The 20,909-nt window shown below is 44.4% G+C and overlaps 2 protein-coding genes and 2 long non-coding RNA genes across 10 annotated transcripts in view; 1 reads left to right on the forward strand and 3 right to left on the reverse strand.

Annotated features, from left to right (window-relative positions):
* LOC122689685 (probable ATP-dependent RNA helicase DDX4) overlaps positions 1-20,909 on the reverse strand; it is a 727,334-nt gene that overhangs the window by 410,325 nt on the left and 296,100 nt on the right. The gene's annotated exons all lie outside the window — the stretch shown is intronic.
* LOC122689687 (probable ATP-dependent RNA helicase DDX4) overlaps positions 1-20,909 on the forward strand; it is a 437,080-nt gene that overhangs the window by 299,419 nt on the left and 116,752 nt on the right. The window lies entirely within an intron of this gene.
* LOC122689696 lies at positions 1,379-9,017 on the reverse strand. Its single transcript, XR_006339894.1, has 3 exons — positions 8,756-9,017; positions 2,659-2,661; positions 1,379-1,388 (listed from the first exon to the last, which is right to left on the reverse strand). It is a non-coding gene; the product is annotated as an uncharacterized LOC122689696 (long non-coding RNA).
* Positions 15,981-20,909, reverse strand: part of LOC122689693 — a 35,380-nt gene continuing 30,451 nt past the window's right edge. For all 3 annotated transcript variants that reach the window (XR_006339891.1, XR_006339890.1, XR_006339889.1), the window contains one exon: positions 15,981-16,490. This is a non-coding gene — a long non-coding RNA (uncharacterized LOC122689693). The remainder of the gene's footprint in view (positions 16,491-20,909) is intronic.

Genomic DNA, 20,909 nt, shown 5'->3' on the forward strand with positions numbered 1-20,909 from the left:
CAGGCAGAGGGAGGTGAGCACATCCTGGCACGCTTTGCTGAATCCATACAAGCTAAGCTGGCAGACGAAGCTCTTCATGCAGTCTGTCTCAGATACCTTGTCTGAGTCCACCCTCTCCAAAATTTCCTCAAAGAGCTCCTCACTGATGCCTACACAAGTGACATCTTCCTCCCACCAGATGGACACAAAGTGGTGACTGTTGACGATGGTCCACCGCTTCCTGGGAGAGGGGAGGGAGAGGAGGCTGCCCTCTCCCCCAGGCAGGGCAGCACACTCGGTGTGCAGCCTCTTCAACAAAGGCTCTTCCCTCAAAGCCTGGAAAGTGCTCTCTTCCAGCAGCAGCCTGAAGCTGCGGTGGGCACAGGCAGGGCCAGGGCGACCAAAAGGTCCGCAGGGAGGGGTGCAGCTTCCTGAGCCCAGGGCCAGAGGCCCTGTGTTTGGAAGAAAGGGAGTCCCTCAGACGCCGGGCATCCCGTCCATTGTGGGGCCCTCCTTGTCCACAGCCACACGGAGGGTGGTGCGTCCCTCCTTCCTGGAAATTGGACAGTGCAGTGGCCAGGAGCAGTCCAGGCTCACAAGAGCGCTCGGCCCCTCACCAAAGGCCTCTGCTTGCTCAGGGTTGACATCACAAGGCAGTCATTAAGTGACCTAATAAAGGGCTGGCTGCACCCAGGCTGGTTAGCATGTCAGCCTCCTGGTCCATGCTCGTAATGACAGCAGACACCGTGACACTTGTGCATGAGGGTGAAGTCTCAGACCAAGCACTCGTGCAAAGTGGACACAGTCTTCTGGTCCTGGAGTCCCAGGTCTGGGCAGACGCGCACCGACAGATGTGTGATCCTCAAAGTCAGCCCCTCCTCTGTGTTCACAGGTGCCTTGAGGGTTCTGCATGGCACCCTTGTGCTCAAGCACAGCCTCATCCAGGGTGGGGGTCCATGGTCAGGGGTACAGTCACCCAGTCCTCTGTGCACTGTCATTGGCCGGGCATCCGGTCCCCAACATAGACCCTCTCTGGGCCCTGCCATTGGTCTGCAGGAGCCCCAGGGTGGGGGCTGTAGAGGTGACAGGTGAGGTCCCAGGGACGCAGAAGGAGGACAGGCTGCCGTCCTCTGGGCTCCACAGCCTGACCATGTCCACCCCAGGCCAGCCTTGCTCTGCACATTGCTGCCCCAGGCATTCAGGCGGGGGCAGTCTCCCTGGGCCGTCATGCAACAGTGTGGATCCCTTTCCTGTGACCGCCGTCCACACGACCTCCATCTGGCTCTGCATCCAGGCTTTGAGAGATGCCATCTTGCTCTAGGGCCTGGTGCTCTAGCATCAAAGAGGAGGCCGTGCAGGGCAGCCCACACAGGCGGCCCACCCTACTAATGCCCCTCACCCTCACTCTGCTCCTGGGGTTGAGGATCTTCCTGAGACTTCCGGAATCAGAAATGCCTCTGATGTTGAGGTGTCAGCCATCCGGGGCCCAGGCGCCCGGCCCAGTGGGTGACAGAGAAGGCTCAGGTGAGGAGATGCCAAGCCGGGCACCGCTGCCCTGATGACCCCTAGTTGCCTGGCTCACCCACTCTGAGCCTCCGCTTCCCCACACAGGTTCCTAGGGGAACCTGCCTCACAGGGTCCTGAGGACTCGGGGGAGGCACAGGAGGTGGCGAGTTTCCTGACATGTATGTCTGCCATGTAGTTACAGGGAAGCGTGTTGTGTCCAACAGCAAGTCTGCATCTAAGGTGCGTAAGCTCTGATCTCCCGCTGGACCTTGGCTCCATGCTGGAAGCCTCCGGTCACCAGCGAGGGGTGGGCTTCCTTGTCAATTCTTGCAAACTGAGGGCTGACACACCACCTGAATTAAATCTCTCTAGACACAGCTTGGGTGAGCTAGATAGCATTGCCCAGTGTTTCCTGTAGACAAAAGCCCTATTCAGTGCCCTCCCATGTGACCCAGGGATGCTTCAGACCCCTAAAAAGCCAAGTTCCATTTTAGACTGTCTGGGACCCCGCAAACACTCTCGGCTGCCTCCTCAGCTATCAGGATTGTGGCAGGGCACTCCCTGCCAATGGTTGAATCCCTCGCCTGCCCTTTCCTCTCTGTATGTCCTGGATGCCCCTGTATACTCCTGAGAGATGCTCACCCACCCCTGCTCCCCTCGGCTGCCGGTGGCAGCTTGAGGTTCCCTTTTGTTCTGGTTGAGAGAACACCTAGCATCCTGGTTCCAGAAAACTACTAGAGCTCATTGATGAATTCAGTGACGTTTCAGTATACAAAGTTAATATATAAAAATCTGTTTGCATCTCTACTCTAACAGCAACTAGCAGGAAGAGAACTTTAGGATATTATCCCATTTACCATTAAATAATCCCATTTAACTGCATCAAAAAGAATAAACTACCTAGAAATAAACCTACCTAAAGAGGCAAAAGACCTGTACTTGGAAAACTGTAAGATATTGACCAGAGGAAGTGAAGAGAGTGCAACAACAAAAATGTGCCACAACAAAGACCAGACACTATCAAATAAAGTAAAAAGAAAAAAAGAGCAGAGCTGGAGGAATCAAGCTTCTTGACCTTAGACTATACTATGAAGCTATAGCAATCAAAACAGTATGGTACTGGCACAAAAACAGACATACAGCTCAATGAAATAAGATAGAAATCATAGAAACAAGCTTATGCACCGATGGTCAATTAATCTACAACAAAGGAGTCAAGAATACATATACAGTGGAGAAAAGACAGTCTCCCCAGCAAGTGGTGCTGGGAAAACTGGACAGTTGCATGTAAAAGAATGAAAGTAGAACATGATCTAACACTATATACAAAAACAAACTCAAAATGGATTTGAGACCTATGAAGATTGAATATGCAAAACTTCTGGATGAAAACATGGGCAGAACACTCTTTGACATAAATCACAACAGCATTGTTTTTGGATCCACCTCCAAAAGTAAAGGAAATAAAAGCAAAAATAAACAAATGGGCTTCCCAGGTAGCACTACTGGTAAAGAAATTGCCTGTCAATGCAGAAGACATAAGAGATGAGGGTTTAGTCCCTGGGTCAAGAAAATACCCTGGAGAAGGTCATGGCAACCCACTCCAGTATTCTTGCCTGGAGAATTCCATGGGCAGAGGAGCCTGGCAGGCTACAGTCCATAGGGTTGCACAGAGTCAGACATGACTGAAGCGACTTAGTATAGCATGGGGACTCAATTAAACCTAAAAGTTCTTGCACAGCAAAAGACACCATTGAAAAAATGAAAAGAAGCTACTGAATGAGAGAAAATATTGCATGTAATTGATTTGGGGTTAATATCCAACATATATAAATAGCTCAAAAACTTAGGGTCAGAAAAAAAGAAACTTTAAAAATAGGCAGAAAAACTGAATAGAAACTTTCCCAAAGTAGATATACAGATGGCTAACAGGCACATGAAAAGATGCTCAACATCACTAACCCATCAGGGAAATGGAAATCAAAATCACAATGAGATGTCACCTCATACCTGTGAGAATGGCTATCATCAAAAAGAACACAAATAACAAATGGTACCAAGGATGTGGCACAAAGGGAATCTTTGTGCACTGTTGGTGGGAACATATATTGATGCAGTCACTGTGTAGGGACGTTTCTCAGAAAACTAAAATTGAGCTATGGGACCCAGCAATTCAATTCCTGGGTGTATATCCAAAAAACCCAAAAACACTAATTTGAAAAGATAAATGCTCTCCAATGTTCATGGTAGAATTATTTACAATTGTCAGATATGGAAGCAATCTAAGTGTCCATCAATGGATGAATGGATAAATAATATGTGGTGCATGCACGCGTGTGCACGCACACGCACACACACACACACACAATGGAATACTACACAGACATAAAAATGAATGGCATTTTGCCATTTGTAGCAAGACGGATGGGCTTGTAGGGCAATATGCTAAGTGAAACGAGTCAGACAGAGAAAGACAAATACTGCATGATCTCACTTAGATGTTGAATTTAAAAAATAAAACAGACTAATAACCTCAGATGACACCACCCTTATGGCAGAAAATGAAGAGGAACTAAAGAGCCTCTTGATGAAGGTGAAAGAGGGGAGTGGAAAAGCTGGCTTAAAATTCAACATTCAAAAAACGAAGATCATGGCATCTGGTCCCATCACTTCATGGCAAATAGATGGGGAAACAATGGAAACAGTGACAGACTTTATTTTCTTGGGTTCCAAAATCACTGTGGATCGTGACTGCAGCCATGAAATTAAAAGATGCTTGCTCCTGGGAAGGAAAGCTATGATACACCTAGATAGCGTATTAAAAAGCAGAGACATTGCTTTCCTGACAAAAGTCTGTTTAGTCGAAGCTATGGTTTTTCCAGTAGTCATGCATGGATGTGAGAGTTGGACCACATAGAAGGCTAGGCACCAAAGAATTGGTGCTTTTGAACTGTGGTGTTGGTGAAGACTCCTGAGAGTCCCTTGGATGTCAAGGAGATCCAACCAGTCCATCCTAAAGGAAATCAGTCCTGAATATTCATTGGAAGGACTGATGCTGAAGTTGAAACTCCAATACTTTGGCCACCTGATGCAAAGAACTGACTCATTAGAAAAGAACCTGATGTTGGGAAATACTGAATGCAGGAGAAGAAGGGGAGGAGAGAGGGGAGATGGTTGGATGGCATCACCAACTCACTGGACATGGGTTTGAGGAAGTTCTGGGAGATGGTGAAGAACTGGGAAGCCTGGCATGCTGCAGTCCATGGGGTCACAAAGAGTCGGGCGTGACTGAGCAACTGAACAAAAACTGAACATTAACGTAGAAGAAGCTGACTCACAGACACAGAGAACAAACTAGTGGTTACCAGTCGGGAGAGGGAGGGAGGAAGGGGCAAGATAGGAATAGGGGAGTAAGAGTTATAGACTATTATGTATAAAATAAGCTATAAGGATATATTGCAAAACATGGGGAATATAGCCAATATTTTGTAATAGCTATAAGTGGAGTATAACCTTTAAAATTGCAAATCACTATATTGTACATCTGTAACATACAGTTCTGTGTAGCCACTATACTTCAATTTAAAAAAAGAGTTTTCTCAAATGCTTCTGGAGTTTCTAGAATTAGCTCTGTAATCTGATTAGGTTTAAAGTTGCTAACGACTCTATAGTAAAGACAGCATCGATAGTCTATGGCAATAGATATATGGAAAATATCTCCTTTGGATATGCCTGATGAACCACTTAAAAGAACTCCTGGGTGCAAGGTGTTCTGTGACTGTGTATATGATACTTTTGAACATTTTTGGAACACCAATAGATATGAGGAGCTTTCTGGTTGCTCCAAATGTAGTTGGAAAGAGTGGTGAAAGAAAAGGATTAGCTCAGTTTACAGTAAAAGACATAAAAGATTCTGTGTGTAATCATAAGCAGACAATTATCTCCTGTACATACTGGGCTGAGATTGCTAATGATCACATGCAAACGCTCAACCTGCAACTGGTTGAATTAGACTAGAAGTTGAATTCTGCCACTAGAGTGTTTCCTGTTAAAATGAGGGCGCTGACTTGGAAAGAATGGGATTCTGTACATTGTGATAGAGCTGTGTGGGGAGACCCTGATGAAGCTGGGGACACTGAGTCCATCAAGTCTGACAAGTCATCTTTGCCAGTAGAAGAATCCTCCCCACCCTCAGTTGGAAGCAGTCTCCTGACCCCCAATGTGATCAGCCTCCCCACAGAAAGCTAGATCAGGCCAAAATGATTCATTAAGCATAGATTCTGCATTTAATATTGCAACTCTGGGAGTTAGAAAGTGCTCTTATTAGTTTGTCTGGTTGGTTGAACTATGGACCAAAATTGGGCCCACAGTGAGTGAGTTGGAAATGTCAACCCTGCCTTGGTTTAATACAGAGGAAGGCATTCAGAGGTTTACAGAGATTTGACTGTTAGTGTGGATTTGGCATTGAAGACATACTCATCCATACTGGGAGGGTCCTGAAGACATACCTTTCACCAAGACTGTGAGGGAAGCCCCAGCACCCTTGAAGAACTCTGTGATTGCTCTTCTCTGCAGGCCAGAACTCACGGTAGGAACTGCAGTCACTGAATGGGGAATCCTAAATGCAGTGGGAGTACTTAGATTCCCAGATGGCAGGAGCCAAGTGGCAGCACACAACCACCAAGGGCAAGGTGGGCCTGGTTACAGGAATGGAGAGCAGAGTCAAAGCACCAATCAGAACAGGCTGACTTGGGCAGCTCTATGGTTTTATCCAGTTGCTCATGATCTTCCTAGAAGTGAAAGAGTTAGGAAGCCCAGTAAGTTCTTACTTGGTCTGTATAAGCAGAGATGTCACTGGTCAAATGAACAAAAGTTTATTCTGAATCATGAAAACAGAGAGTCACAGTCTTTTGATCAATTCCCAGACTTGAGCCATTAAAACTCTGAGAAGAAAATGCAGAGGTACATTTTTATGACGCTGGATTTCAGAAACGGATCCTTAGATGTGACACCAAATGCATGAAGAACAAAATGAAAAAAGACAATGTGGGTGAACCTCGAAAACATCATGCTAGATGAAGGAAGCCAGCCACCAAAGACCACATATTATGATTCCGTTTATATGAAATATCCACCATAGGAAAATCTACAGATAAGCAAAGAAGATTAATGGTTACCTAAGGCTGGGGGCTTCCCAGGTGGCACAGTGGTATAGAATCCGCCTGCCAATGCAGGAGATGCAGGTTGGATCCCTGGCTTGGGAAAATCCCCTGAAGAAGGAAATGGCTACCCACTCCAGTATTCTTGCCTGGGAAACCCTATGGACGGAAGGGTCTGGCAGGCTGCAGCCCATGGGGTTGCAAAGAGTCAGACATGACTGAGCGACTGAACACACACACATACAAGGCTGGAGTGGGCCGGGGGGACATCGTGGTGGATAGTGTCTGTGAATATTCATCCACTTGGTTCTTACTGGTGTGCTGGAAATTTTCTAAAATTGATTGTGGTTATGCTCGTCTGACTCCCCAAATACACTGATTGCACTTTACACTTTATTTTTTTTTTCATTTTACACTTTAAATGGACGAATTGTGTGCTATATGAATTTGTGTCAATAGACATATTTTAAACAATATTTAAAAAGAGGAAATGGAATATCTAAATAAAACTACTAAAAGTCAGGATTTGGAGGACTTCCCTGCTGGTCCAGTGTTCAGGAATCTACCTGCCACAGTGGGGAACGCAGCTTGGATCTCTGGTCTGGGAAGGTTCTGTGTGCCATGAAGCAACTGGGCCCATGTGCCACAAGTACTGAAGCCCGTGCACCCTAGGTCCCGTGCTCCACAACAAGAGAGTGGTCTCCACTAGCTGCAACTATAGAAAGCCTGCGGGCAGCAACAAAGACCCAGCACAGCCAAAAATAAAAGCAATAAAGTTTTTTAAAAAGTAAGAATTTTGAATTAGTACGTAAAAATTCTTTCCACAAAGAAAAGCCTGTGTTCAGATGGCTTTACTGGTGAATTCTACCAAACGTTAAAAGAATGAACACCGATCCTCACACACTCTACCAAAATGTTAAAGAGAGGGGAAACACTTCCCAACTCATTCTATGCAGCCAGTATTATATACCAAACTGAATAAAGTCAGCACAAGGAAAGACAATGATAGGCCATGACAAATGTACAAAATGCTCAACAATATGCTTATCAACTGGATCCAGCACCATATAAGAGGGAAGATACACCATAGCCAAGTTGGGTTTATCCCAGATATGCAGTTGTTTTAACATGTGAAAATCAATTAATGTCATGTATTATATTAATAGAAGAAAGGACAAAAACCACAGGATTGCCTCAAGATATACAGGAAAAGCATTTGGCAAAATCCAACACCCTTTTATAATAAAAACTATTCAATGAGTTAAGAATAGAAGAATAATTCCTCAACCTGATAAGGGTATCCATAAAGAAAAACTTACAGCAAACATCATACTCAATACTAAGATGCATTGAATAATACACTGAAAATGAGTGAAGAGTACATTTTCTGGTATGTAAAACATATGTCAATAAAATTGGTAGGTCAGTTGTTTTTCTTGGTCTCGTGGGTGCTACTTCTGATTGTTAGAGAGAAAGAGCAACTACCATGAACTTATGGCTTGCCTCTCTGGAGAGTAACTGAACTTGGTAGTTTCCATCACCATGGCACTTACTCTTCCTTTCACCCTTTCCCACCCCACTGCCTGTTACCCACAGGTACCATCTTGGCTGGGTGCTGTGTGACCCTGGGAAAGGAGAGCAGAGAAAAGCAGAAGGAGTCATATGTGGGGGAACGGGGCTGGGAGACATGTCAGTGTGAGAGAAAGGAGGCTTTTAGAATTTCCACAATGGTTTCCAGCCATTTAAAATTGGGAGAGGCAACATCAAACTCTGGATTTACAGCTCAATTTTATAAAAGGGAGGGATGGGGAAAGCAGAGACAACACTTGGCCCCTGTGTCGGGCTGGTGTTTCTCCTGCAGCTGGGCAGCTTCATTCATTTTTATCAGCCATTGAGCCCCCACCAGCATCTGCATTTGTGTGTTCCTTTTGTCTTTCCCTGCTCCACAGCCTTCTGTTCAGGCCACAGAATGACCCTATTGGGACTTCTCACATAGGACTGCACTTCACACTTCTGGGTTAGCGGTGCATGCAGTGACCTTCCCCTCTCTTTCCTATTGTTAGCTCTTCCATGAAGCCTCCTCCTGTTCTACCATTCATATCTGACCTCACTCTCTCCTCTGAAACTTGCTCAGATCTGAGTAGGCAAATCCCACACCTGCCTCTGCTCTAGGTATCTGCATGCTGTTCTAGGGCCTCCAGTATTCTCTCATGCTGGTTTCTGTCTTACTGACTGCTGCCTTGACTGCTGTACCCCCTAGATAACCTGTACACAGTCAGTTCAGTTCAGTCCCTCAGTCGTGTCTGACTCTTTATGACCTGACCTCAGGGACTGTAGCACGCCAGGCTTCCCTGTTCATCGCCAACTCCCAGAATTAACTTAAACTCATGTCCATTGAATTGGTGATGCCATCCAACCATCTCATCAGTAGGTGCCTAATATTTTACAGACTGGATGGTCCCTCTGGCCTGGCCTGATGCTGAGGAAGGAAAGTTGCTATCACCATAGGAAAAGATTCAGCACAGAAAATCATGGTACACTAACTTAGAGGAGCAGTGACAAGTGAAGGAATTCAGCAGCAAAGACCATGGGAAAACACTCCTTGCTTGAACTGAGCTAAGCCTGTTCAGAGATATTCCAGTTCAGAGATATTTTACAATGTGGCTCAGCGGTAAAGAATCTGCCTGCAGTGCAAGAGATGAGGGTTCAGTCCCTGGGTTGGGAAGAACCCCTGGAAGAGGAAGTGACAACCCATTCTAGCATTCTTGCCTGGAAAATCCCATGGACAGAAGAGCCTGGCGAACTGCAGTGTTTCATGGGGTCGCAAAGAGTTGGGCACAACTGAGTGACTGAGCACATAGGATCTCACTCAAATCGGAAGTGGCCTCATTCCTTCCAACAGCAGTGCTCTCCTGACGGTGGCTGGTAAATGGCGTATTGGCAGCTGGGGGAGTGAAAGGTGATCTGGCCTGTGCAGCCAGTGCTTGCAAGTCTGACAGTCACCTTTTCTGACAACCCCATGGGCAAAGCGCTACTTCCCCCTCCCACTAGAACAGGCTAGACTGCAGGGTTGATGTGCAGAGCACAGAAATCACTGTTGATTGCCTGTCTCCACCTGTGAAACCACCTGGAGAGTAGGAGAAAGCCAAGAACAGAGGCTTGGAGGTGGGGTGGGGACTGGGAAGAGAAGTCCTAACTTCTGTTTTCCTTTAAACCACTAAGGTCATTTTTTTCCTCTGCGGTCCTTGCTCTTCAGTCATGAAAAAATTTCTTCTCCAGAATGAATGAAATCACGCTCCTAAGGAACTGAGAATGACTCTTGCTGGGTGAGTAACTAACTGGAGCTTCTAGAAAGTCTCCACTGAAGACATCAGGCACGATTTCTTCTGACTATGCGTGTGTGCTAAGTTGTTCACGGACTGTAGCCCAACAGGCTCCTCTGTCCATGGAATTTCCCAGGCAGGAACTCTGAAGTGGGTTGCCATTTCCTCCCCCAAGGAATTTTCCTCGACCCAGGGATCAAACCCGCGTCTCCTGCAGTTCCTGCATTGCAGGGGAAATATTTACCACTGGGTGGCGGTAGGGGTTAAAGAACCCGCTTGCCGACGCAGAACAGGACTGAAGCGACTTAGCAGGCACGCAGGAGCCACTGGGGAAGCCACTCCTGACTGTGGAAGACGCAATGATCCCGCGTTCACAGACTATACAAGGCAGAGGACCACAGCACAAGGGGTAGTGAACACGTGGTGACTTGCCCTCCCCCTCCTGAAAGTGGAAGTGTGTCTCTCAGTCGTGTCCGACTCTTTGCCACCCCATGGAAGCTGCCAGTCTCCTCTGTCCATGAAATTCTGGGGTTGCCATTCCCTTCTCAGGGTTTGAACCTGGTTCTCTCGCAGTGCAGGCAGATTCTTTACCATCTTAGCCACTAGGGACGCCCCTCCCCGTTCTGGGGATCTCGTTAATATGCAGATCCTCGCTGTGTATCTGGGTGGAGTCTCAGATGTTTGTTCTCTTCTCTGCACCCAGGTGATGGGGTGCTGCTAGTCCAGAACCACTGATGGGCTGCAGAGGGCAGGAGTTGGAGTGGGGGGAGGTGGGTTGCAATGGAGACAAAGCAGCCAGAATGGTCCTTGGCTTACCCCAGGCACAGGTGGGTGCACCCTGGTGGTCCTTGAGAAGGCTTGGGATTTGTTCAAGCAGCCCTGGCCTGTCGTGGCTACTTTTGGCTCCTCCCTTCTTAGAGATCAGAGATTCCCTGGTGTCTCGGAATCATGGTAAAGCACCTGCCTACAGTGCAGGAGACCAGGGTTCGATTCCAGGGTCAGGAAAATCCCCTGAAGAAGGGAATGGCAACCCATTCCAGTGTTCTTGCCTCAAGATCTCCATGGATGGAGGAGACTTGCAGAGACTCGAACACAATTGAGCGACTTTCTCTTTTCCTTAAAGATCCACCAAAGGATGGTGACGGCCCTGGAACCAGTCACTGTGTGCAGGAAACTGTCAGTGTGTAATGCTGGACATGGGATGGCACGGGCTGGGACTAGAGTATGACTTCCCCAATCTCTCCTTTCCCAACGTGCCAGAGAGATGAGTGGATGGTCTTTTAGGGATGCCCTGGGGAACATAGGAGAGACCCCCACACCTCTCTGCAGTCTCTCTCCTCAAGGAGACCCCGCGTCCACTCTGGAGGTGCCCCGCGGCGCCTGGCAGTTCTCCCTCAGGCTTAAGCTTCTTTGATTCCCACGGACCAAGGGCAGAGCCTCCCAGCTGCACCACGGTGAAGGAGTCACGGGCTGGGGGTCCAGGGGACCTGGTGTCTCCACCAGACCGGGCACGCCCTTGGCCCCAAGCACGCAGGCGTCCCAGGGATGCTGGCCCACAGAAGTATCCTCCCTTCAGGGTGTCTTTCCACGGGTGCAGGTGGCAGCCCGCACCACTCACGTCATTGTCCCTCCTTCAGGACCCCGCGGCACCCCCTTGGCGGGACCACGCAGTCCCTGGTCGCCCCGGTGACCAAGGCCATCTTCGTGGCTCTGTGCCTCTTCACTATGCTGCTCACCCTCTGCTAATCCTGTGGTACATTTGCCGGGACCTGGACAATGACTCCATCTGAAGCAGGTAAAGCGCTGCCTCAGCCCTCTGAGGCCCCAGCCCCATGACCCCGAGTTCGTCCCAGAATCCACGTCTCTTCCCAGGACCCCGTGCTCTTCCTATGGATTCTGTGTTGCTCCCCGGGACCCAAAGCCCTCTCTCAGTCCCGCATACTTCCCCGGATTCTGGGTTCTCCCATCTCTGATCCCGTGCCTCTTCCCCAGACCACTTGCCCTTCCCTTGGACTCGGAATTTCTTCCCTGGACCCGGTGCCCCTCCCCAGATTCTGTGCCCGTGACCCAATCCCCTGACCCACCTCTCACCCTGCACGCTCCTCTCCTGGACCCCGAGTCCCTTCCCAGGACCCTAATGCCCTCTCTTAAGCTCATCATCCCTTCCCTGCACCCCGTTGCCCTCCCCAGACCTCCAGAGTCCTCTGGGAAATCCCAAGGACTCCATGTTCTTCCCAAGACCCTGTGGCTCCATCCTGATCTGTGATCCTGAGCCCTCTCCCCGAACCCCACTCTGTTCCTTGGAGCACTCTCCCCTCCCCCAAGCTCCGAGGCCCTCTCCCCATCTCTGAAATCTGCTTATTGCCCCTACTCCCCACCACAGCCCTGCATTCTCTTCTGACCCCACACTCTGAAGCTTTCTCCAGACCCTGGAGAAACCCAGTGTCTTTCTTCAGAAACCCATAGCCCACCGGCCAGCACCCCTCATCCCACCCTAGGGCCAGAGCCCCCCTCCCCAGGATGTCTGGGCCTTCTCCCAAGCTGGTTCCCTTCTCAGGGTCCTTTGCCCTTCTCCAGATTCTGCTGTCACCAACTGCTAAGAGTCCAGCAAGACTGAGCGACTTCACTTTCACTTTTCAGTTTCATGCATTGGAGAAGGAAATGGCAACCCACTCCAGTATTCTTGCCTGGAGAATCCCAGGGACGGGGGAGCCTAGTGGGCTGCTGTCTATGGGGTCGCACAGAGTCGGACACAACTGAAGCGACTTAGCAGCAGCAGCAATCCTTCTGGAAAACTTCAATGCATTCTCCAAATGTTTTCCCATTGGGCGTGTGAGTACTCTGATTTGTCACTTAATCAGCTGGCTCTTTGGATATAAACCTGATGTTAAAGAGAGGAATTTTTAATCTGATCTGGCCACGGCCTGGGGTGGGCGGGAAGGGCAGGGGCTCCAGAGAAATGGAGACCAGGGCTCTGAGCCCACCCCGGCCCTCACTAGCACGTGGTCCTGTGAAGATGCCCAAGCCCTGTGGCCTCAGTTCTTCATCTGGGAGGCAAGTGGCTGTGAGGAGTCCCATGTGTTGGACTGCAGGATGTGCTGGATACACAGGACAGAGCTCGCAGGCCTGGCAGCTGTTGGCCCTGTGATGGCAGGGCAGGAATCTCTCACACTGTTGCCCCCAGACACACCTCTGTCCTTTCCTCTGGCATTTGATATTATTATCCTGTTCACAGAATTCAGTCTCTTCCAGAGGCTTCTCATGTTTTGTTGTTTAGCTTTTGCTGTCGATATTGTGCTTTTCATTTGCTTCATTTTCTCTTCTCTAGTTTACCAGGGTAGATTTTGGGAACAGAAGACAGCAGCCTATACTTCGACACCATCTTGAGAGCTACAGGTAGAGCACTAAATCTATAAATAATTTAAGCAGATTTGACATCTTTACAACAGTTTGCCACCATAAATGAGTATGGTATACTGCTAGAGACTTTTTATTTGAGACTTTTTTTTTACCCATATCTATCTATAAATTTGTGTTGTAGCCTCTATTAAGATTTTATATATTTTGTTAGACTTCTAAGATAATTTTTTGGCTTGTGTTGTGAATGGGGCATTTTTAAATTACATCTTCTAAATAGTTAGTGCTTTGTGTGTGTGGCAAGGCTCTTGGTTTTGCTGTAGTAATCTTCCATACAAAGTTTTTTCTGGTCTCTTATTAATTTGAGTATTCCATGTATCAATTTCTTTGAATTCCCTATGTAGATGACCATATTGTCACAAAATATTATCTTTTTCAATATTCATAGTTCTTATTTCCATTGATATGCACGGTTCTAACTGTGTTCTAGTGAATTCTTGTATTGTACAAGGGAGAGCATGCATCTTTGACTTGTTCCTGTCTTTAATGGGAATGCATCAAACTTTTCACACTTAAGTGTGTCTGCTTTTGATATTAGGAAATGGAAGTTCCTTTCTAATCTTTATTTGTTAAAGTTGTACTCATGTTAAATTGATTTCTGAGGCTTTTCCACATCCATTGATATGCTTCAATGTTTTCCCCTAATTTGTTATTGTGCAGAATTATAATTGAGCCATTTTCTAGTTTGAATCGTATTTTCATTCTTTAGCCATAACCTGTCTGTTCATGTAATTCACTGCTTTATTGAATATGCTATTAGTTTGCTTAGGATATTTGCTACTCTCTGGGTGAACTGTGCTCAAGTGTTCTTTGCATGGTAGGAGTGGGAGTACTCATCTCGTTTTATAGTCAAGGAGAGCTGGTCTGGGAAAATAAGTTAAATAATTTCCCAGCTTTTTTGTGTGTGCTTTAGAGGAGTTTGCATAAGATGGAGATTAATTTTCCCTGACCATTGGTACAACTGACCACCCAAACTGCCTGTCTTGGAATATTTGAAGGTAGCTTGGGTGTTGAGTACTGTTAAAGTTTGTAGTGTTTAAAGTTTTCTGCTTCTTTATGGGTGGATTTTGTCTTAAAAAAAAAATCCATTTCACCCAGAATTTCAAATTTAATTGCATGATATTTATGATAAAATTTATTATTATAACAGAAACTGTAAGACATATACAGCAGTAGAGAATGATATAAGGGACCCAATATACTGGGCAGCCAGCATCAATCATCTGCAGTACATGGCTGGTCTGGTTCCAATGTACCCTCACCTTCCCCACATCTCTGCCAGTGGACTAATGTGAAGGTAGTCCAAGACATCAGGATGATTCATCTCTAAGTATGTCAGTAAGCATTGCTAACAGACAAGGAATCTTTTATAAAACATAAACCCCAAACAATGATCATTCCTAAAAATTTAAATGTTTTAACAAGAGCAAATATCTAGTAATTTTTAACATTTACCTTACACATTACTTTTTTTTTTTTAGTTTGTTTGGATCACAAATACAGTCTATATATTGTGATTTTGTATGTTCCTTAAGTCTTTTTTAATCAACAGGTTTCCCCTGCATCATCTTTTTTTTCCTGTAGTTTTTGTTGTGAAAAAAAGCAGGTTTTGTATTTTTCAAGTTTTCCGTAATACAGATTATGTTGAATGAAACAGTTTGATGTCATTTAACACTTTCTTTAAATTGGTAGTTACAGGTAGAAGCTTGATGAACTTGTTTATTTACAAGACTGCTACCTAGGTGATGCCAGGTACTTCCATTAAGAAGAACATAATGTTTGTTGTCCTTTGTTGGCAGTCATTGATGATCCTCACCTTCATTTACCTATTGGGGGTTGCAGAGGGTTAATTTTCAAATTCTCTCATTCAGTTTTAGTTTATCACCTGAAATACTTTCATATGTAGAAACTTTTCCTTGGCCAGCATTTGCTTCTCTTGAGGGAATCATATAACATATTTGCTGTGCTTTTACATCATTTAAATATCTTTTGCATCTATAGTTTATACAGTTTTAACTTATTTTGTTTATGTGTTATTTTTTTCTTTAGTATCTGGTCATATTTTCAAAAAAAGTCTGTTTCATAAATATTTTCAAGTAATTGGCATTTGTTTTTTGGCCTTACTGCTTTCTAATTCATTATTTCTACATGTACCTTTATTCTTTCCTACCTTCTGTTACTTAAAGTTTCATATGATGTTGATTATCTAGCTTCTTGAAGTTCTTGGGTGATTTAAATAGCTCTTGTTTTCTAATACATCTGTTTAAGTCTATATATTTCCCTTTGAGTACCATTTTGGATCTGTTATATATTTCCCTTTGAGTACCATTTTGGATCTGTTGCACAGTCATGCTATTTAACTTCATGTATATTGCTTGAATTTTTTTTTACAAATTGGCTAAATCACTCTATTACTTATGTTATTAGAATTTTTCAATATATGCCCCAAAACTACTGAGTGTAAAATTTATTTTTGAGAAGGCCATGAAGATGATGATGAAAGATGCTTTATTTGGGGAAAGTTTCAGAGCCAAGGGGTATTTTGTTTTATAAATTATTTTTATTAATTACAGAAGAGACAAGCATATTTACCTGCTGGTGACAGAGCTGGGTTTATGTCAAGAATGCAAAAGAGTTCAACACTAGATCAGTCATTATAATTGGTTGCATGTAACAGTCAAGGATTGTCCTGGAAATTAGAAACCACTGTAAATATTTAACATGGAGGAAACTTAATGCATGGGGTTGGTTTCAAAAGTGGTAGGTAGCCAAGCAGGAGAGAATTGGGAAACCCAATTATTAGCAACATGAGGAAATCAGTCACCTCTGAGATGAAATGACAAAGAAAGGAGATCGTGTTACTGGAACCTGGGTGTTGGATCCAGAGCCCTGATGGGTCAACCTCATGGTTGAATGGCTGGAGCCATGGAGAATATGGAACTATTGAAAGACAAGTCACCTGATGCAGAGGAAGGAGAAAAACCTTTGATTGCTCTGTCTTCCAAGATTCTAATCTCTTACTGGTGTTTCTGGTTAGCTGAACCAAAATGGCAGCCAACTGTTGGTAAGTTTGATTGCAGCCTGCTGGAGTCGGCCCCTGGATAACCTAGAACAGGGCAAGGAGGAATGAGGGATGGATCTGGGAATGCATAAGCTCAGGATTGCCTTATTACAATAACAGATTGAGTGAGAAAAATCAGAGCTACATCGATACAGAAAAGTATCTACTAAAAATCAACATCCAGTCATGGTAAAAAGAAGTGTTAGTCCAAAGTATTCAACTGGGGAAATGAGTTTTGGGGAGGAAGACCAGAGAGACAAAGTGCCATTCTTATCATATCATATCAAGGGTACATTCTATCAACATGATTTATAACCATTGTTATTTACCTTGTTCACCTAGCTGAAGTATTGTTTGTCAGGTTTTCTCCTCTCTTGAGCTCAGATGCAGAAATAAGGAAGAGAGGAAGCTCACTCAGATCATTTCCTAAATAACCAGCCCAGAAATCACAGCTAACTGTGGCTAACTTGTCACACAGATTAAAACCCCCAAAAAATATTCAGCCCTATTTCCTGCAGTGAAACAGAAGTCTTCCAACATGGAAAACAATAAATGGGATCATGGTGTAAATTGAGAACATGGTGGGGTTTCTGTCCAACTTAGAGGGACCCTGAATATCAGAGGAAGGGGTGTGGAACTTATTTTACATGCTAAGTCGCTTCAGTCGTGTCAGACTCTTTGCGACCCTATGGACTGTAGTCCTCCAGGCTCCTCTGTCCATGGGATTCTCCAGGCAGGAATACTGGAGTGGGTTGCCATTTCCTTCTCCAGGAGATCTTCCTAACCCAGGGATCAAACCTGCATCTCTTATGTCTCTGGCATTGGCAGGCAGATTCATTTCCACTGGCGCCACCTGGGAAGCTTTTATGGGTGGTAGAAAATTAAGCAGCAGGGTGACATGATTACACCTGGGCTCCTCTCATCCTCCTCAGTTCCTTTTGGATCTGTGATTTGGATCTGTTTTCTTATATACTATCCTCACTGGATATGAGGAAGGCTTAAATGTTCTCAGTTTGCGATGTACTTATGAATACCTCAAAAGAAAAGCACCATTTAAACTCCCACCTAAGAACAATCCTTTGCTTATTTTGAGATCAAGGTGTTTCAATAAGACGCACTTTCAGTTCACCTGTGTTCTCTTTATTCTTTCAGGTCAAACTCCATCCAGTGACTGCTCGACATCATGGCCCCAAACCCAAGAAAGCATGAAGTCTTGATGAGGAGCTGAAAACACCAGATGAGCATCCTCATTGTGTATTATGGACTCCCTAATCTATGGTCATGTGAACCATTACATTTCCATCTGAATTTTGGTCTTAGGCCTATTTTTGTGCTTAGGTATCTATCACCTTACTGTCTTGACCTCTCTGTTGCTAGAAGGGTGGATTTGCTCACCAAACACAGTCTCAGGTCCTTTTGACTTAAGCAAAAGTGAAACAGAATTACTAAACACTTGTTTCATACACTCACTTTTCTGTAATAATGACAGGAAGGCCAGGCCTGGAATTCGGACTGTGTGGGCACTTGTTTCTTTTGTACTGACTAACACATACACTCTCAGGGAAGGGCCAGAATGTTTATCCTGTTAGAAGAGTCCAAGGTCTCTGTGTCTTGAATGTGCCAGAGGATATTTTAGGAAAGGACTGGGTTTTGTACTTCTGGAAGTCATCAGAATATTGTACTCCTCCAAACCTAAATAGCCTTCCTATTGCACCTGGTTGGTCATTTCCTCCTAAATGCCACTTCAGTTCTCCCAGCACTTGGAGGACATGGGCTCAGCTTGTCATTCTGTGATGACCTCTTTCTTGCCATCATTTTGTTCTTTCACAGCAGTGATCAGACTTTCATGAAAAATGGGATTTTTTAAAGCTACCCATGGGCTAAACTGGTTCTGTCTCTGTTGGCTGTGTAAGTCTCAGGCACCTCTCCACAGATGTTTGCAGAAGTGTACTTGTATCACTGCTTCTCTTTGTGTTTATGGTCATGTTGACCTGTTACATGTATTGGGGGCCAAATAGAGCTGATCCAACCAGATTGCAGGAGCTGTGAATAAGACATTATTTAGCGAACACTTTCTGATCTCTCACTGAGTGCCAAGGCCCATAGTGGACACCAGGACCACAGAGCATGACAAGTAACCCTGACCCAGAGGAGCTCACAATGTTGATAGCTTAGTTGCTACAAACTTTGACTATTTTTCAGAGTTCTGATAAAGTTGATTCCAACGATTTCTGCTTGAGTTTTTTTTTTTGTTTTCTGAGGTTCTAAAGATTTTCTTTTTAGAAAATTTTAAAATGTGATATCCATTCTCTAATAGCTGTAGATACAGGTTATGCATTCCATCAGGGGTGAGTTGGGCAGTTTCTGGATTTTGAGGAATTGTACAATTCCATTTAAGTTCTTCAATTTATGTACTGTACATAGATTTGTTCTCAGTGTTTCCTTTTTATCTTTCCAATATCTTTAGGACTTGTAGAATTGTAGTGATAGTCAGTATTTCCTTCTGATATTAGCCATTTGTCATCTCTTTTTTGATTTTATCTGGTGAGAGCTTTATCAATTTTGTTGATCTTTTCAATGAACCAGTTTTCTTCCCGTGATTTTTTCTCTTTATTTTTGATTTCAATTTTTTCTCTTCTGTTTTTGGTTTGTTTGTTTTCATATTGCTTTGGGTAAAGTTTTCTCTTCTTTTCCTAAGTTATGGTTGAGGCATAGATTATTGCTTGAGGTCTTTCTTCTTTCTTAATCTAAACATTCAATGCTATAATTTTCCCTCTTAACACTGATTTAACTGCATCCCATAAATTGTAATACGTTGCCCTTTACTTTTAATTCATTCCAGTGCAGTTTCTACTTCCTTGAGAATCTCTTTTTTACTTATGGATGGTAGTTTAATTTCCAAGTATTTTGAGATTTTTCTTCTCCTTCCATATTGTTTGATTTCTAGTTTGATTCTTTTCTTGTCAGAAAACATACTCTGCATCATATAAATTTTTAAAATTTGTTTTGATGATATAGGATGCTATCTTGGTGAATGTTTCCCATATGGTTGAAATAAATGTGCGTTTTGCTGTGGTTGATCCAGTGATATTTAGATCTATATTGTTTGTGAATCATGCAGCACCCAGCCTGCCCCTTGAGCAATGGTTCAGTTCACCACAATTTTGGTATTCTGTCTCTGGTGAGATTCCTGTATGCACAGCTCAGGTCAAACTCAAGAGTTCCTACAACTTGCTGGAATCCCTTGCTCATACTTGCTCTTCTCCACTATCTGCCCTCAGTCTTTGGCTACCAGAAGACTCTCCTTCTGGTCTTCTCACTGAGAGTGGAGGGGTTATTTAGTTTGCTAACTCTGTTGTATACTTCCCTTCAATAGATTCACGTAGATGACCAAGTGGTCAGATAATACAAAAATAGCACAACAGTCACTTCTCACAGAAGTTTTTCTTTACAGAGAAAAATACCGCCCTCCCTCAAAGTTTTAGGTGTCTGCCATGCTGTTATTGAGTCTTTTACAGCAGGGTTAAAGATCTGGGCCTGGGGCTTTTGCTTCTACCCATGTTATAAATCCCTCAGTATATTCATGCTATTTTGCTTTTCACCAGTGATCAGCAAACATCCCTGGTAAATGGCTAAATTGTAAATATTTTTGACTTTGTAGGCCATATTTTCTCTGAGATAGATAGATTGTGTATTTTATTTTTGTATTATATTCATAATAATTTTGTGTTTAATGTTTATAATTATAAATGTATAAATGTATAAACATTTATAATGTATACATTTATAATGTATACATTTATAAATGTACAAATGTATAAACATTTAATGTTTATAATTAGTTAATCGTTCAATTTACTTAATACATGCAAATCCACCTGACTGACATTTACATGCTCCTCTTAAGATTAATGTGACATTTTGTTTGAAAAATCTGCCATAGAGGAGGCACTTAAATATCTGGAGGATATCAAGGCAAATCTGGCCTTCTCAGAAACTCTTCCACGAAATGAGGAAGCTAGTCATAACAAATGATAATGACCACTCTTAATTGAGCGCCTACTGTGGATCACTCTATGGGAGAGACTACAAGTGCTTGTCCGTATCTTGTCTCCCCTTCCTCCATCCCAGACATAGGGGACGCTACACTGCCTGTCCACTTGTAGCTAGGATGGGTGATGTGACTAGACATTGACATCGAGATATGATCAGGAGCATTTTGGTCACGTCTGAAGCCAGTATGCCATTTCTGTGCTTACTCTTTCACTCAGCAAGAAACATGGCAATCCAATGGTAGAATTCCAGAATGGAAACAGTATGGAAACTTGGGCCCTCTGAGACCAGAGTTAGTTTTAGTTGCTCAGTCGTATCCAACCCTTTAGAGCCCCATGGACTGGAGCGCACCAGGACTCCCTGTCCATCACCAAATACCAGAGTTCACTCAAACTCATGTCCATTGAGTTG

Source organism: Cervus elaphus, chromosome X (assembly GCF_910594005.1).
Source record: "Cervus elaphus chromosome X, mCerEla1.1, whole genome shotgun sequence".
Taxonomy (NCBI): domain Eukaryota; kingdom Metazoa; phylum Chordata; class Mammalia; order Artiodactyla; family Cervidae; genus Cervus; species Cervus elaphus.